The following is a 19,731-nucleotide window of genomic DNA, read 5'->3' on the forward strand; positions in this document are numbered from 1 at the left end:
CAAATGATGAGTTTTGCTTACCTTATCAATAAATGATATCAACCAACAAAAGACACAGTGATAAAAAAACACCTGTAAAAGCTTACTGAACCTAGCGAAGGTGAATGACCTATTCGAATGCATTAATGCACAGCAATTTGCAAGTAAACTTTGGTAGACTTCTTGACGCCAAAATCAATTTAATACGTGGAAAATTATTATTTTTTAATTTGATAAAAAATAAAAAAAATAAATCAAAGAAACTTATAAACTTTTATATAATATTCGTATCTCCGGTAGAACAACAACAGGATCGTAATTTGAAATTTTGCAATTACAGTATTTAGAACGGTCCTGAAAAAAGGTCCTTTGTGACTAAACTTGTGTTTAAACATTTTTAACAGAGTTGCCAAGCGATATAATGTGAACAATTTTCAAGGTCAATTTTCGGGTTTTCAACTAGCCGAACCAGCTTATATAAAAAGTTATTAGCAACTCTGATGCGATTTTTATGTCATTATTTGTCCTTATTGATCCCAAATCAATAAAAGTAGGTACAAAATTCAAAGTAATAATTTCTCTTCCTTCTTGTTAATGTTTTTAATTTTGTATCTTTAACTTTTTTGCTTTAAACAAAATTCCACAACCTATAAGATGAAAAAAAATATATATATAAAAATATTAAAAGATTTGATATTATATTATTTACTAGCTGACCCGGCGGACTTCGTTACGCCTCTTTCGCTATTTATTTTCAATTTTGGACTGTGTCAATCTTTTCCAAAAAAAAAAAAAAATCGGGTCACAATATTTTTTATAAATAAAAGAATCTGTTTTTTTTAGTTCTATTGATCGCATTATCAAGATTGATGCCTTCAGCTATAAAGGAAATGACAGAGTATTATTTCCTGTATTTTGAATATGAAATAGTACGAATTCAGCCTATTCAAATGAGTTGGAAAACTAATTTTTTTGAAAAGTCGCGACTTACCTATGTAAAGCTGCCATACATTTTAACTCGTTATTAAAACGCTATAAAAATGCATACTCTTATTTTGGTTATACCTCCACTCCTAAAATTAGATTTTTAACAGATTGTAACTTCGTTTGGTTTTTATTTGCGCCAGGTAGCAAAATCGAAAATAACAAAAATCGGGTGTGCTACTCGTGTAGAAATTCAAATTACTAAAGACGAAAATTTATGAAAATAAATCTTGGTAAATTCTCAGACATAGCCGATATGCACACAAAATTTCATAAAAATCGTTCCAAAAAAAAGTAACAAACACTGCGACACGAGAATTTTATATATTAGAAATTTAATCCTTTCAAGCTTAACCGAGCAACTTGAAAATTTAAAACTTAGATCTTCTTCACTTATATTCGATTTTAAAACTGTACCCTAAGTGGTATTCAATTTGTACTACATATGCCAAATGTCGCATGACCAGTTAAACCATTTAAAAAGTCACACAATGGTCAGCAAAAGTCAACTTTCGAGAAGAGAAAAATTTGCAATAAAAATAAGTTACACATACGCCACAGTAACCCTCTACGTTTTCTTAAATTGTGAAACAACAGTGCAAATTGTTTAACTGTTTTTCACATAGACCGATTTTAAGTTGAAAAATCAAATTATAATACCCAGATCGGAAACCAACAATATTTGGAAGTCATCAGAAACAGCTTCGATTTTGATATTTTTTTTAGATTTCAGTTTTTTTTACCTACATACATTTATTAAAATCTGAAACTTTTTGAAGTGTGGGAAAACAAAATTTCTTAAATGGTTTTAACAAAATGCATATTGCACATTCTATTGAAATATGTAAAAGGCTATAGAGCGTATTATAAGTTAGGTCAACTTATAAAAAAAAAAGTCATCAAGAAAAAGTGGGGTTTAAAAAAAAAACTGGTAGTATTTACAATTCCTTGTCATTAATTTTTGTGTAAAACAAAGTTGTTCTTACAATATTACTTTTTGAAAAATGAATAAATTACAAAGTTTAAAAAAATGTTTTAAACTAGTGTTTGTTAAAAATATTTAACTACACGGTTAAAATTTTTTACATTTGTATAATTTTGTTCTATAACATTTTTAGGTCTAATACAAAATTTATTGAAATTTAAATTTTTTTGTATTAAGGGCCAATTTTTCAATAGAGAGAGCTTATTCTTAGGAACAAAAGTTTTTTTTTATACTGACATTTATTCTTCTGATAGTCTTACTGACGATTGAAAAATCAGGGCTAAAAATCAAGGACGTTTTCCTGAATTTAAAGTTTCAGTCTATTATAATGATAAATCTTTTTTTTCTTTTTTATTATTTTTTATTATTTTAAGTATTTTCTTTCTTACTTCTTTAAAATGAAACAAAACGTTTCTGAAAGTGATTACTCAGCATAAATATAATAATGGTGAAATGTGAAGTTCAAAATCTTATTGCGGATCAAATTTTGTCAGTAATTCATACATTTTACTTCGAAAAAACACAAAGTGCGTTAAAACTAGTGGAAGTTCAGTTTTTTTTGAATTTTTTATCAGAAAAAAAAAATTGTTATATATACATAGGTACTTTTTCAGGTAGCGATAACCCTAAATTCAGGCACAAAAAATTTCTTTCTTTTTTAAAACGGCTTCCATTTTCGTTTACGTTTTTAATACAGTTTGATGAAAATTTAACATTCCAATTCCTGTATTAAAAAAAAGAAAATGAGTATTTAATTTTAATTTTTAACTAGATAAAGTTATAATTTAGGTGCAAAGGAATTAGTTTATAATTCAAATTTTCATACATATATTTTAATACTTTTAATTAAATTTTTAAGTTATGTATTTGAAACTAATAAATTTTAGTTTTTTGTATTTAAAATTAAAAAAAAAATATATAAAAAACTGTGTAGTAAAATCGTAATATTAAAAACTAATAATTTTTGTTTTGAAAAAGGCCTAAATCCAAAGGTTGTATTAAAAACTATGACAGAATTTTTAACCGTGGAATTAGGAATAATTTTTTCTTTTAGTAGGTATTTATTATTAAATATTCTTTATAATTTTTTGTGAGTTTTTATCAAGCCGTGTTCAGATTTGTTTAACCTATATTGAACAAGGCTGAATTTGAAAATGTTTCTAAATAAATTTAAAAAAAAAATAAAGAATTAAATATTAGCAAAATGTTTACTCAATTAATTCCGATTATCATATTTTTACCAGTCTTATTTTATCTTAGTCACATCTTCGTTTAGACAAAAATAGATTACATACCTACATACAGTACATTTTCGGTTTTAATTTCATTCTATTGACATTCAATCATTAGTACCTAGTATAAAAGATATACCTACATATATTAAGAATATTCATTTACCACTAAGTTTTCTTCTTTTACAAAAATAACATCACCATCAATAAACCGCAACAATTCAGTCCATATTAAGCACATGAAAAAAACGTCTAAAAATATTCCCTTTGTTAAATTTAATTCATGAGAAAGAAACAAAAAAAAAAATAACATTACTCACACTGATTGACCCACCAAAACATAATATCTTAATTCAAATGCATCAAATTAACAAAAAAAAAAAAAAAAAAAAAAAAAAAACAAAAAAAAAATTAAAAAAAAAAAGATAAAAACAATTTCGAGTATTGAACTTATTGGCTCGAATACCATTAGAATAAAAATCCGTTAAAATTTCACAGATTTTCCAATACCCGGTACATTCGAAGCCATCTAAGTTGCGATAAAACTCGCTCCATTACTTCAACAAAAACCAAAAAATAATAATAACACATAATTATTATTACCCCGCGATACACCTCTTTTTTTTGTACTTATCATACACATGAATGATTCCATGAAAACAATATATACCTACCTATGATATCCATATCTATAAAAATGTGTAGTTAGGCACCTCTACCTAACAACCTAATGTACGTACAAGCTATACCTACAATCTACAAATAAAACCATACCTCACAATTCTCTTTGCCTTCACTAATATGCGATAAGAAAAGCAAAACAATAAAAATTATAAATAAACTGGAACACCCCTAATCACCACTCTGATGATTGTGGGACTCTGATTAGCGAGGGTCGCATTAATGCTCGATTAGGCGCGAGTGCCGCGGTTATCTAATGAATGCATATTATCCACATTCACCTGACCCATCACATTGTCCTCTGTCAGACAAGCTCCTTTCTCATCCAGCCAGCACAAAACTACAACACCAAAGACAACACATGACCATTGTGTTGTGGCAATTATATGATGACTCATATAGAAACGCGTAACGCAGTTTTGTCCATGTCGTCCATTCCGGAAGCCGAATAGATTGTATATTTAGCGAAAAACCAAATCCAAGGGCGAACAATAGTAGAGGGAAGAAGAAAGCTGTCTTTTGCGCGGAACGCAAGAGTTTCGCTCAGTTTCTATTTTCGAAGGAGTCATCCTCATCAATAGAACCCCCAAAACCAATAAAGGGGAGGCCAAACTAACACTTTACTCGCATATCGCCAGTTTATAGGCATGTATGTCCGAATGTATGTATGTATCCATGTAGAGAAAAGCGAGCCTTTTTTTTTAGTATATTTTCTTGAACTATACCTTCCTACACTTTTTTACGCTGGTTCTCGTTGCGCGTAAAATCGATTGGGGCGCGCTCAACGTCACATTCATTTTCAAATCCATTCTGTGATAAGGATCTCTCTCGGTTTTTTTTTTTTGTTGGTCCTTTCTTTGTATTACTACGAAATCCACACACACGTATACATAAACATACATTCAAGTCAAGGATATGCCATGTCAGAGAGAGAGAGTAGAGAGATTGGGGTCTATTTTTTTTTTTGGTTGCAGCCAACAAAATATGTATATGTTTCCTATAAAATGAGAACCTGCATGACGAAGAAAGTTTATACTTGTGTGACAAGGATAACTGATGATGTGTGTGAATTTTTGTCATTCCCTGAAAACACATTGATGATGATTATGATTTTATATTTGAACAAGGGATGAGCCTTGATGACCTTGCGTGTTACTTTTTTTTCGATTTAAGCGAGCGCGCAATCAAATTTTAGATGTTTCTTTCAAAGATGAAGTTGAAATGTGTACTAAAATTGGGACTTTTGGGAGTAGTGTTGCCATTTAAGTAAATCCAAATGACAATAGCCGTGTTCGTTTGGAGATGGTAAAGTACTGAAAAGTACTTAAGCAAATTGAAAAGACTTCACCAAACTCTCATCAACTCGCGAATAAGAATTTCTGTATACCTACCTATCTATTTTATCAGGAAAGTACAAAATTATGGACTTTTGACTTCTTTTGGCACACTTAATTCTCGCCCATCATCTGTTCATGTCTGCTGATCTCTAATGTTCCAATATGCTGAGGAAACTAGTGACCTCATAAATAGGTACTTCAGTCAACAATATTAGCTGCGTTCCTTTGGAAATATTTATCTACTTTTTAGTACTTAAAGCTGCTTTGAACTACTTTTTCAGTATAGCAAAGTAGATCAAAGTAGTTTTAAGTACTAAAAAGTAGATAAATATTTCCAAAGGAACGCAGCTATTTAAAGTCAAACAGCAGATATTCAAAAAGTATATAAATTTTTGAAGAAGAAATACTAATTGCTGTTAAACTTGGGGAGTGTGTCTATATGAAACAGTAGAGCTATTACAACTAAAGTATTCTTAAAAACAACAAAAAACTCACTCTTCATAAAATTTTCAAGAAGAGTAAAGTTAATTTTCAATTTTGCTACATACAGGGTGTCCCAAAAGTTAACGTCGAAACGAAAACGGTAGATAGGAAGGTGGTGACAGTTATCAGAAAAATAAAAAAAAATCGCAGCCATATATTTTAGGAGTTATGGGCATTTGAAAAAAAGTCGAAAAAATGGTCACCCTGTGACGGTTTTTTATGTGCCGTGACTACAAATCTTAAGTTTTCTCATTTTTACTTGCGATATAGGTACTATAGGGCAAGTTTAGGATTCGTAAAAAAAATCGAACTCGAGATAACAATTTTACATGACATTACGATGATGGAGAATGCCAAAAAAGTGGGTCCGGCAATTCTATCTGTCTGTGTGTCTGTCTCTATCTGGAGCTGCAGCCTAAACGAGTGAAGTGATTTTCTTCAAACTTGGTAGTTAGCAGTTTTTGGTGATTCCCTAGAGGGGAAATTGAAATTTTTTTTTTATGACCAAAACTAACGGTGCCTGCCATATAACGGAAATAGAAAAGTTAATTTTTTTCAAAAACGGCTCTAACGATTTTGATTAAAATTTTTGTGTGTAGTACTACACATAAGAGCCAACTTTTTAAATAAAAAAAATATTTTTTGTACCGTTATTAACGGTACCTGTCATAGAACGGTTTTTTTCGTTTCTGAATATCTCGTACAACATTAACCCGATTTAAATGAAAATTTTTATACAAAAGTGTGTAAGTAAAAATAATATTAAAATTTTAGAAAATTTTCAAAAAACGCATTTTTGGTTTTTTAAAAAATATTTCAAAATTTTTGTTTGAAAAATCAATTTTTTGAAAACGGATCAATGAAAAATTTCAAAATTTAGTTTTTATGTGTAAATTAATTATTTCTTCTTGATAACTGTCACCACCTACCCTATCTACCGTTTTCGTTTCGACGTTAACTTTTGGGATACCCTGTATAAGGTCGATAGAACCGTTTTTTCTTTATTTCTGAATTTCTCGTAAAAGACTGAACCGATTTCAACAGAAATTTGTACGTATCTAAATGGAATTGTAAAAAAAACTGTAATATTAAGATTTTCGTTTTTAAGTGTTGCTTAATATTTATTAGGAAAATTTTTATATATAAAAAATTATAACAAAAAAACACGTTTCTAACGATTTTTAAATTTTTTTTATACAAGAATTCAAATGCAACAATTCGTTTCGTGTTCAAAATTAGTAGGAAATTCCCCAAAAAGCTAAATAGAAAAAGCAATAGATTTGAAAAAAAATAATGCATCCTGTTTGCATTCTAATTTTAAAATAGATTACATATTTAATCAACATTATTAATCAACGACTGGAATTTTTAAAACAAGAACAAAAAATGTTTTAAACTTGCGTTGTTATTTAATTTTTTTTTGGAAAATTTAGTTTTCTCAAAAACCTCACTTTCGATTTTGATATAAAAATTCTGTACCTGTTAGAATCGTTTTCTTGATTTTGGACTTTCTCATACGCGACTCAGGTTTCAGAGAAAATTTGTATGCAGATGCATTGAATACAAATTACATGCAAAGATTCAGTTAAAATTATACCATGAATTTTGACATAGGGTTGCCAACAAAATTGAATATTTCATAGAGATTCCATGATTAAATACAGTTTTTACTTTGTTTTGATTTACACAAAATGTGCCAAAAATTAGGCCCGTTGGTGGATTTTGTAGGGACCCTTCAGACTAGAGAAATATTTTAATAGAGGGAATCTAATTTTCTTCGTTAAGGGACCATTTGTAAAAATTTACTCTAAAAACAATAAAGAAAATTTTAAATCAGCACAGATTACAAATTTGATACCTTTTTGGAACGCTTAAAACATATTCTGGTGTTCTATTTTCAAATAAAAAAATTTTTAATGAATGATATTCGAACACAAAACTTCGAAAAATTGATTTTTTTACAGCTTAGTGAGGAATGAGTTCTAACACTAAAAAAACCTAACCACCCAGAAATCTCCTTTTGTGGAACATATCTTATATAAAAGCTCATATGCTACAAGATCTTTCAGTTCAGTACCTACCTAAGAATGATTTGAATCAAAGGATGCTTTTAGAAAGAGTGGCTATGAAACATTTCATGCGTTTAAAACAAAGCTTTGAAACAAAGGTACGCTGAGTTGCTGGGGCCCCAGGGCATGGCCAAATTTTGGGGCTCCTTTGATATTTGGGGGCCCCTTTGATATAGAAAATAAGAACAAATAGAAAAGTACGTATACGCCCTCCTTTTTTTGAGGAGGGGGCGCGCCCGGGCGGGGCCCTGATGTTACATTTTTTGGTCGCTAAGATTATTCAAGTAACATTTTTTTTTCTTTCAAAAACCTGAATTAATTTTTTTAGGGCCCCTAAGGTAATATTTTTTTTTTTTGAGATGAAATATTAAGTGGATGGCTACCAACTCATTAAGCCAGAACTATAATTGACTGAAGCGTCGGATGAAACGGAGTGGAACAGCGCTCGCAACCGCACTCGACGGATGGAAACTTATCGAAAATACAAAGAAAACAACAACAATTGACAGTACCTTCCGACTCCATCCGCCAATTATGGTTCTGGCTTTACGCATTACACTGAAGAATATAATTCTTCTCTCTTGTATCCGAAGTGATTCATGTCAAATATCTTATCTTTTTGCTTCGTTACTTTTATTATAAGTTGCCTTTTTTGTATTGTCTCCATTCAGGGCCCTGGAGTGTTGGGGGCCCCGGGGCACCGCCCCGCTTGCCCCAATGGTGGGTACTCCCCTAGTTTGAAATATCAGAACTAAATTTTTTTAGTGGCCTTTTACTAAAAAGAGAATAAAACAAGCCTTTAAGTTTCACACATAGATGTCGCCTCACATGATTTAATTTATTTTATATTTCCATCAAAACTTTAATATTATTTTTTATGTAGATATTATTTTGTCCAGCACCAACATCAAACATTGGAAAACTCTTTTAATAGTTTACCCCACCAAGTATATTAGTTTCTCGAGGTATCAACTTCTTTAAATGTACCTACTTTAAATGTCCGAACAATATAAGAAGCACAGACTACAAGAATCAAAATTTAGGGATGAATCAAAAATAAAGTGCCCGCAAAATTTAACTCATACACAAAAAAAAAGCGTAATGCATCGTATAGACAGGACAAGACTTCTTGTCCAGAGAACATGAAAATACTATAAAAAAAAAAATCTAATGAAGATATAAAACAAGTCTAAGGAGGGAAGTTTTCCTACTTTTTTGTTCTTTTTTTTTTGATTAAATTGAAATGGGGGTGCAGGCAAGAAGAAGACTATTCACCCTTGCTATAATAAAGCGGCGCCGCGTATAAGTGCAATGCATGCATGCATGATTCAGTACAACTTGTCCATCTCTCTATATACATTCTAAAAATGCTCGACTCGGTTCGGTTCTGTGTGTATTAGTTATGGTGGTATAAACGGCAAAGCAGAACAACCACAGAACAGGTATTTCTATGTCCAATACTCCAAATCCAATATAATGTACCTACCACACCCCCATTCACCCTCTAAAAACCGAACCCATATCAAAGCCTCTAAAACGAATAGTATAGTTCTATTCAGTCTTGGTTTTCATAGAAGAAGATGTCCTTCTTCGTTAGATTCTTGATAGGCTTAGAAAATTCAAAAGAGTAAAAGAGAAAACTGTATAATATTACTCACCACCGTTAAAGTAGGGTGGCTCTATAAGGGTGAAAGGAAGGGTGATTGTGCTAGCCACCCTCAAATGAGCTCGCTCCGAACTCAGAGAGCTTGCTTATGGAAAGAGAGATGGTGTGTAAAAAAGTTTAGAATAGCAGCAAAAAAAAAAAGGGAAATAAAACTGGAAACATATACAAAAAGCGATAAACTCCTGAAGTTTAGTGAGTACACACCGAACAAGACGACAGGGTTAGTCCCAAAGTGAGTATAATGGCTCCATCTCTCTTTTCCCTGGCCTGATATGGCTATGAATGTGTGTAGAGCAGCAAACTTTTAAATTCGGTTTCGGTTCATGTTTTTTTTTTTTTTTATAGGTACTCTGTAGTCGTAAGGGTAGTAGAAATGAAAATGTTAAATTGAGTGCGGCGGCGGCTACGAGCAAGACTGTGAAAATGTTGCTGCGAATCGTTCAGATCCGAAAAAGTTGAGAAAACATTGCACTTTATTTTATATAGTTTTTTTTTGTGCTAAATAAGGAAATTTTTTTGAAAATTCTTTTCCAAAAGTGTGTAAAAGTGGATATACTATTGTGATTAACGGTATTTAGAAAAAAGTGATGATTCTTTTTTAATATGCTTTTTATTGGATGTCCACCCATCAGAAAAGAAAAGGAAGAAAAACGGATTTATATATGAAAAGATGGAAGCAACTTCCAAGAAGAATATAATCAATATGGAGTCTATCCTTAGGGATGATTGTGTGTTATTTTAGTGCAATTGTGAGAATTTTCTGCTAATTTTTCATATTAAGTTTTGAATGTAGCAAATAAAGTGTGAAAATTTAATATTGGATTCCAAATCCGGGCGCCATTTAGGAGCGAATTATAAAAAAAAAAGAATTTAAAACAAATAAAAGGAGGTTTTACCCGCATCTTCTTCTGTGTTCAAACGTTTAGCATAATTTTAATTAAAAAAAAAGGATTTTCATCTTCCTGATATTTGTGGAATACAAAGGTGAATATACGTTTTTTACACAAAAAATATATAAGTAATTTTAAGCGAAAAATTAATTTTCGAAAAAAAGAAATAATCCTTAATTTTTTTTTTTTTTTATGAGAGTGAGAAGTGGGAGGGGAGGTGTGTGTGATGGGGGTGCAGTAATTTTTCGCTCATTTTTTGTTGTAGAATTCTCCGTCTCATACTATTGTTGTCTCTTTTCATTGAGTTTGCTATAAAAATCTCTCTAATCCTTAGAAAACTGTCATGTGGAACGTATGTGGAACGTAATCGTTTATTTGCCCCTGAAAAAAAAATCTTATTTGTTTTTTTTTCTGTTTTTTTTTTATTTTCAATCATTTCATTTTATGGATGAACTAAATATTTTAATTTGAAGATCTATTAGTTGATAACACACATATAGTGACCATGTAGTGTGTTTGGTTAGTGGTAGTTATTTTTTTATTTATATCGTTTTTGGGGAGTAGGTATATTGGGAGAAAGAAAGGGTATACTTTTGTAAATATGGGTTTTTATTTCGGTAATTTGGTTTCTTTAATTTTATTTTATGGATACGTATAGGTATTATAGCCTTGTTTGAATGCATAATTATGGAGTTGACTTAAAAAGACGTCTTTTTTTTTTCTTTCTTTCTTGTTTTGTGTCGTTGTAGATCGTAGTGTGTAGGGTCATTTTGTGTGTGGTATTTTACAAATAGGGGTTGAGGGTGAATGAATTTTGTGTTGTGTTAGCCCCTGCTTTCGTTTTTATATTTATTTTTCTTTTTATCTGGTCATTCTCTTAGGCGATAATAATAGGTAATTGAAGGACGTTGGACGATGGTGATGATGATGGTGATAATACAATAACAATTTTAAATTATACATTCTTTATTCTAGTTACTATTTGGAGCTTTGTCTTGTATGATTTCACTTGTGCATTTGAAATATTCTTATAAACTGATTATAAAAAAAAAACTGTAATAATTCTGTTTAATTGTATTACTTTGAAAATCGGAACTGGCAATTTAAACAAGGTATTGATTAAAATATGGCTTATTAAAAAATCCAAGATGAATTCTGTTTAATAAATTACATTACCTACCTACATCACTTTATTCAAGTTAAAGCAACCTGCTTATACAGGGGCGGACTGGGGGTCAAAGGGCCTCCCGGGACTTTAAGGAAAAGGGCCACAAATACATAATTCACTTTTAAAAATTTTAAAAAGAAAAGTTGATATGCAGAAACTGTTTAAGTTTTTTCACGTTTATTGATCTATAATCTGTGAACAGGCGGATCAATTTATTTGAGTGATTGAAAATAAAAAAAATGTACAGGGCTAAGTTATATAACATTCATTTTAAAACGTTAAGTGGGTGTTACTTTCAGGACTAAATTTTTTTTCGTGGAATGTATTTGGGTGAATGTCCTTATCATAAAAGTCAAGTTTTTGGGATGGTAGGATGTCGAAAGCAGCCGCCATCTTGGAAAAGAGGTTGGTACCATTTATATTTAATAGCTCCATTTTTACTCATTTTAACAGTCTTATTCACAATAAAATTATCTAAAAAATGATGTTCTAACGAATTCCGTGGCTATAATAAATTCAATTTAATAACTGGTCCCAGTTTGTCTCGAAAGGTGGGGACAAATTGACATTTTTACTTGCGATATTGGTACTATAGGGCAAGTTAAGGATTCGAAAAAATAATAGGACTTGAGATAACAATCAGACATGACATTAAGATGATAGAGTATGCTAAAAAAGTGGGTCACGCTATTCTGGTCTGTCTGTCCGTCTGTAAGTACCGCGAGTTATAGCCTAAACTAATGGAGCGATTTTTTTCAAACTTGGTAGTTAATAGTTTTGGGTGATTCCCTGGAGGACAAATTGAAATTTTTTTTAGGGCCAAAACTAACGGTACCTACCTGTCTTTTGAAAAATCGATTTTTTGAAAACGGGTTGATAAATTTTATGGAAATTTCTTTTTTTATTTCTAATAAATGGCATACCAACTATATTTTTTGAAAAATGTTAGAAAAATTTTAAAAAATTATTTTTTTACAAAACGGCTTTAACGATTTTCGAAATTTTTTTCTGAAAGATCCTTTTCATGGAAGATATCAGATAACATAGGTACTTAGTTTTGTGTAAAAGATCATTTAAAACGGTGTTTAATTAATTACAAAAACAGATTTTATTTATTTTGACTACTTATAGAATTCCTTAAAAATATCAAATTTTAATTTTCCCTAATTTTGTTCAGTAAAGTTCTTAACATCAGAGTTACTTTTACCATAAGAGCAAGTGCGTGGGACCCCAGTAGTGTATTTTATTTAATATATTTCACAAACTTTTGAAACTATAACACTTCTAATTGAACTGGTTTACAACCAAAATGGACACTCAATCCCACTATTTTTACTTTACTATAGGGCAAGTGTTGGTTTCGTGTAGAAAAAATTGAGGATTTAATCAAAACCAACATTACCATAATGGAGAAGATCAAAAAAGTGGGTTTCGTCATGCCGTCCGTCGTCGGTCTGTCCTATGAGCTAGGGCGTAAACGGATAGATGGTAGATGGATTTCCTTGAAACTTGGTACAGATGATTTTTACCTAGTTCCAAAGACCCGTTTTTTTTTTCAATATACCGTTTTGGAGGTATTGAATTTTTCTCGAAAATGGCTCTCGAAATTTTGTGTACGTAATAGTCTTTTGGATTCTAACTAAACTGCATTTTTAGTTTTTCTCAAAAAATTCGGAAAACGAAGATATGGCGTTGTCGTTTTTGCAAAAATTGTCATATTTTTTAGGTTTCTATATTTCATAAAAGCATAAGCCAATTTAAATCAAAATCTACAGACAGATATTTCTTATCATTTTAAAGTGTAAAATGCAAAACAAAATTTAAAAAAAGTTTATATTTTAAATTTAATTTTTTAACTTTATATTTTTTTTAATTTTTTTTTCTCGGAACTTAACAAAATCTTAAATATCCAATAGATATTTAAGATAAAGATACTTTTAACTACAAGAGCAAGTAAGTGCGACCCAGTCGTGCATTTTATTTTCTTACGTGCTTTGACCTAAGGGTCTCGGAAATTACTTTACAAAAAATTACGATGGATACGTTTTCGAGACATAATTTCTCAGTTTTTTGTCGTTGTGTTTTCTCAGCATAGTAAGTACCCATTCGGGCAATATCTTGAGTAATAAACGACCAATCTGAACAGAAAAACCGGCCCTGATAGCTGAATAAATAAGCAACAAACACTAAAATATTTTTTGGGTCACTCCAGATGCTTAAGAGCAATGTATAAAAAGATTTTTAAAGTAAATTAAAGAAAAAATTAAAATCTTTCGAATCCTCATCGTTTTAAATTTTGCATGTGTAGTACGTTTTTTGAAAAAGATAACAAAATACTTTTCTTCAAAATCTATGGATTGTGACTATCAATATTTTCGACCCTTTTTGTTCCTTTTTTGTTTTTGTCTATAACTTGAAAACCAAGCTGAATTTGAAAATTTTTATTAAGTAATATTTTGAAGATAAATAAATTTTCTATCGATATGTATCCTTTAAAATTTTTTTTCAAATTAAAAAATTGTAAAAAACTTAAGAAAAAACTATTCAAAAAGGGAAAAAAACGACATTTTTGATGTTTTTACTAATAGTTTTTTTTTGTATCCTTTGATTATTTTTAGATATAAAGGAGAAAAGAGAATACTACTTTATCTTTCAACATAATGGTCACAAAAATTAAATAGGGCTAAAATTGGATAAAATATGGACTTTGAAAATCTACTGATTTTGATCTTTTTAAGCCATTTCTCTTTAAAAAATACAAGTAGCATATTTTTATCAATTTAAAGCATTATTTTATAAAAAAAACGATTTCATATGATATTGTTTATCCTAAATCCCGAAACTATTTTCTAAACATAAAACCGCGGAGTGCTATTAAATGGGAGGGTGAAAATTGAAGATAGGGGTGCAAAAGCCCCATTTTTGAAGTTCTCGATATATCTCGCAAACAAAGCAAAATTTTTATGTATCGCATTGAAAACTTTTTTTGTAGAGAATTAAATTTCCTATAAGAATAATGTTTTTTTCCTATAAGAATTATATTTTTTTTTAAATTCAGGAAAAAATTTGCGTATCTAAACAGTCGAAAAAAACACTAAAGAAAATCAAAAATTTCAATTTTTTTATTTTTTTTTTGTTATTTTGATCGTATCTCTTTTTTGGGCTGAGTAAGACATAAATATTGCTCTAAAAAAAGAGATTAAATTTCCTCCAAAAGTGTCTTGTCTGTGGGCCGCTTAATACAGTGAATGTTTATTATGGAAAGGAGGGAGGGTCTATCTGCCCCCTTTTAGGCGGGAAAGGCAATTTTCTAAAAAAATACTTTAAATAAAAAAAAATTATTAAAAAACAACGGCAGCAATTACAGTTATTAACGATACTATAAGTTTTTTACAATATTTTAATTAAAAAAATTTCAAAAGGATGCATATCGATAGGAACTTTAAAGTGGAGTATCTAAGGCAAATTATTATTGTAAAAGATCCATAGGAGGCCTACATTGACTAAAGGGCCACAAACAAAATTCGGTGGGCCTTCAAAGATCTATAGGGGGCCTACATTTACTAAAAGGGCCAGAAGCATAATTCTGTGAACCTTAAAAGATCGAAAGAAGGCCTACATTGACTAAAGGGCCACAAACAAAATTCGGTGGGCCTTCAAAGATCTATAGGGGGCCTACATTTAATGAAAGGGCAACAAACAAAATTCGGTGGGCCTTCAAAGATCTATAGGGGGTCTACATTTAATGAAAGGGCAACAAACAAAATTCGGTGGGCCTTCAAAGATCTATAGAGGGCCTACATTTACTAAAAGGGCCACAAGCATAATTCTGTGAACCTTGAAAGATCGAAAGAGGGCCTACATTGACTAAAGGGCAACAAACAAAATTCGGTGGGCCTTCAAAGATCTATAGAAGGCCTACATTTACTAAGAGGGCCACAAGCATAATTCTGTGAACCTTAAAAGAAAGAGGGCCTACATTGACTAAAGGACCACAAACAAAATTCGGTGGGCCTTCAAAGATCTATAGGGGGCCTACATTTACTAAAACGGCCACAAGCATAATTCTGTGAACCTTGAAAGATCGAAAGAGGTCCTACATTGAATAAAGGGCCACAAACAAAATTCGGTGGGCCTTCAAAGATCTATAGGGGGCCTACATGTACTAAAAGGGCCACAAGCATAATTATGTGAACCTTGAAAGATCGAAAGAGGGCCTAAATTGACTAAAGGGCAACAAACAAAATTCGGTGGGCCTTCAAAGATTTATAGGGGGCCTAAATTTACTAAAAGGCCCACAATCATAATTATGTGAACCTTGAAAGATCGAAAGAAGGCCTACATTGACTAAAGGGCCACAAACAAAATTCGGTGGGCCTTCAAAGATCTATAGGGAGCCTACATTTAATGAAAGGGCAACAAACGAAATTCGGTGGGCCTTCAAAGATCTATAGGGGGTCTACATTTAATGAAAGGGCAACAAACAAAATTCGGTGGGCCTTCAAAGATCTATAGAGGGCCTACATTTACTAAAAGGGCCACAAGCATAATTCTGTGAACCTTGAAAGATCGAAAGAGGGCCTACATTGACTAAAGGGCAACAAACAAAATTCGGTGGGCCTTCAAAGATCTATAGGGGGCCTACATTTACTAAGAGGGCCACAAGCATAATTCTGTGAACCTTAAAAGATCGAAAGAGGGCCTACATTGACTAAAGGACCACAAACAAAATTCGGTGGGCCTTCAAAGATCTATAGGGGGCCTACATTAACTAAAAGGGCCACAAGCATAATTCTGTGAACCTTAAAAGATCGAAAGAGGGCCTACATTGACTAAAGGGCCACAAACAAAATTCGGTGGGCCTTCAAAGATCTATAGGGAGCCTACATTTAATGAAAGGGCAACAAACAAAATTCGGTGGGCCTTCAAAGATCTATAGGGGGTCTACATTTAATGAAAGGGCAACAAACAAAATTCGGTGGGCCTTCAAAGATCTATAGAGGGCCTACATTTACTAAAAGGGCCACAAGCATAATTCTGTGAACCTTGAAAGATCGAAAGAGGGCCTACATTGACTAAAGGGCAACAAACAAAATTCGGTGGGCCTTCAAAGATCTATAGGGGGCCTACATTTACTAAGAGGGCCACAAGCATAATTCTGTGAACCTTAAAAGATCGAAAGAGGGCCTACATTGACTAAAGGACCACAAACAAAATTCGGTGGGCCTTCAAAGATCTATAGGGGGCCTACATTTACTAAAACGACCACAAGCATAATTCTGTGAACCTTGAAAGATCGAAAGAGGTCCTACATTGAATAAAGGGCCACAAACAAAATTCGGTGGGCCTTCAAAGATCTATAGGGGGCCTACATTAACTAAAAGGGCCACAAGCATAATTCTGTGAATCTTGAAAGATCGAAAGGATGCCTACATTGACTAAAGGGCCACAAACAAAATTCGGTGGGCCTTCAAAGATCTATAGGGGGCCTACATTTAATAAAAGGGCCACAAAAATAATTCTGTGCACCTCGAAAGATTTATAGGAGGCCACAATATGTTTATATTGACTAACAAAGGAGCATTTTATGAGAAAGTTTTCTTTTACAAAATAGAATTTCAAGTGCTTTTAAAAATTTTCTTCTTGCCCGAGGGCCTACCGGGAAAATTCCCGGTTGCCCGGTGGGCCAGTCCGCCCCTGTGCTTATATGTGTTTTTTTTACGTTCTTTTTTTTAACAAGTAGCTTTGCGTATCTATGTATGAATATTCATTTATATTAATTCTTTTTCTTAATTCTAAGAAGTATTTACAAGTTTTATTTAACCCGAAAAGGTTATGAAAAATACGTGCGTTCTACCTGGAAACAAATTCTTAGGAATTCGATTTAAAATATGGGGAAACTCAGACCCCATTTCACAATTTTAAAACCATTCTTTGCATATACTTTATATATACGATATACCTAACCTTTCTATTCTTTTCGATGTATACCTGTTGTTTTTTATTTTGTTTCCGAAATGTCTCATATTTTAAATTCGATACATTATAATATTATATTCCATTCTAAAAATTACGAGCATTAAGAATGAAGATAATTTTTGCACTTTGCGAAAAAAAAACTTGAACTTTGTATCTTTGGTAGTATAGTACCGTGTTTTTTACAAGCAATTTTAAAAAGTTGGAAACCATTTCGAAGGCTTTAAAATTCTGCAAAACCTTCAAAACACTTCAGATGTACGTACATTATGTTTAAAGGAGAATAGACATTTTGGACGATAGGCGGACATTTATGAAATTGGCGTCCAATGAAAGAACTATAACGTAGGAAAAACTTTTATTATGGCCGTTTTGTTGTATTGCATTTAGAATGGAAAATATTGCAATATAAGTGTTTTTAGTGCATCGTACAATATTTGAAGGACAAATTGAATTATATCTTTATTTTAATAAATAAGTGTATTAATAAAATAAAATTTGTAAAATATATTTAAAATTAAAATTAAAAATTAAAACTTTTTTGTTATATTTATTCTATTTTATTTTTAAATTTGACAAAATCACAACATTATTTAATTTAAAATTTAGCGACGCGTTTTGGATATTTGTCATCCATCATCGGGCTTAATTTGTTAAAGTTTAAATTTTTAATTTTAATTTTAAATATATTTTACAAATTTTATTTTATTAATACACTTATTTATCAATTTACACACAACATGGAGACAGCAACATAAAATAAAACTTTATTTTAAGTACCGTAAAACCGGGTGACTTTGGCACGTTTTCAAATTCAAATGTGAATAACTTCTGCAATAATTTTTTTTTTAATGAAGATTTCAACCAATTTACCTACTTCGCTCATTCTATAGGTATGATTAATCTTGAAGAAATCTGTCCGACAGTTCTATAGATAAATGCCAAAATATGGATGGCCAAAGTCACCCTCCATTCCGGGTGACTTTGGCCGATAGGACGATTTCTATATTTCCAGTTCAACTACAAGTAGCACGTCATTCTAACCCAGCCCAAATGAAAGAGCAGATTTTTTAAAACATGTGGGTATTTTTTTTATTTTCGTACACAGAATTGTCGGTTTTTATTTGATCAAAAAAAAAAATTAAAATTAGCATAAATTTTTATATCCTTCAAAGGATATGGAAAAAAATAGTCTCTCTCTGCGGTCAACCATTGGAACAGGAAGTGTCTTCTCCAGATCACTTTTGGTGACTTGTGCAACGTCTTTTTTCTCTGAAGCTGTACCCAGCACCTCTTCGCAGGAATGATACTGTAACCTCATCGTTATCAACATTTAAGATGCAGCCGAAGTAAAATGTTATTTTAGAAGCCTAGGAAACACATCTTTCGGCACTGTTTTGTTTTCGAGTTTGCCATCTTATACGCTGTTAAGGTCTTTATCCATAATATTTTAAGAGGCCAAAAGAAGGCTACGTCTAGTGGTTGAGCTGCCAAAAGTTGATATGTATGATCTGATAACATTTTAATTATATTGCCAAATATCAGTTTTGTCAACATATACCAATATATAAAAACAAAGTCTAGTGCAAAAATTAAGAGGGTGACTTTGGCCACCCGGCCAAAGTCACCCGATATGCCGGCTAAAGTCACCCTACCATATGGCATTTTTTATAAACAAATTAAAATTAATTTTTATGAAATAATTATAAGGGTAGAATAAAAGTAATTCAACTTGCAAAACAATACACACATCGGAGTTAAAGTCATTTTGCAATCCTATTTCTTCAACATGTTCAAACCATCCAACATTTTCAGGTGATTTTTTTTAGCATTTTTAAGAAAACTAAATTTTAGTATAAATTGATATCTAATTTTAATTAAATAAAGCTAGTATGATCACTTTTGAATTCATCAAATTATACGAATTTACAAAGAAACTTGGAAAAAATCAAACAAGTCCTTCATATATTAACAATTTTTTAAAAAAGTGTCCATGTCAAAGTCAAAGTCACCCGCCAGGCCAAAATCACCCGGTTCTACCGGTATGAAATATGACACTATGTCATTTTTTCTAAGTCTTAAAACCTCAATCTTGAATATGCGACCAATCGAAGTCATAATATTAGATTATGAAGCCAACAACTTCGAGATTTTCTTTGAGAGTTTTCAAACGAAACTAAGAAATAAGTGAAGAAATAACCACCAAAGCCAGGCTCGAAATTGTTGTTTTAAAAAGCCAATATTTTGAGTTCTGGCTGGACATCCAAGATAAAGATCTTCA

General features: G+C 31.4%; 1 protein-coding gene across 1 annotated transcript in view; it reads left to right on the forward strand.

Moving 5' to 3' along the window:
- Positions 1-9,634: 9,634 nt before the first annotated feature.
- Positions 9,635-19,731, forward strand: part of LOC129918307 (uncharacterized) — a 39,660-nt gene continuing 29,563 nt past the window's right edge. Inside the window, exon 1 of the mRNA XM_055998774.1 lies at positions 9,635-10,400. The gene's annotated coding sequence lies outside the window, so the exon portion shown is untranslated. The remainder of the gene's footprint in view (positions 10,401-19,731) is intronic.

This window comes from Episyrphus balteatus, chromosome 4 (genome assembly GCF_945859705.1).
Source record: "Episyrphus balteatus chromosome 4, idEpiBalt1.1, whole genome shotgun sequence".
NCBI lineage: Eukaryota > Metazoa > Arthropoda > Insecta > Diptera > Syrphidae > Episyrphus > Episyrphus balteatus.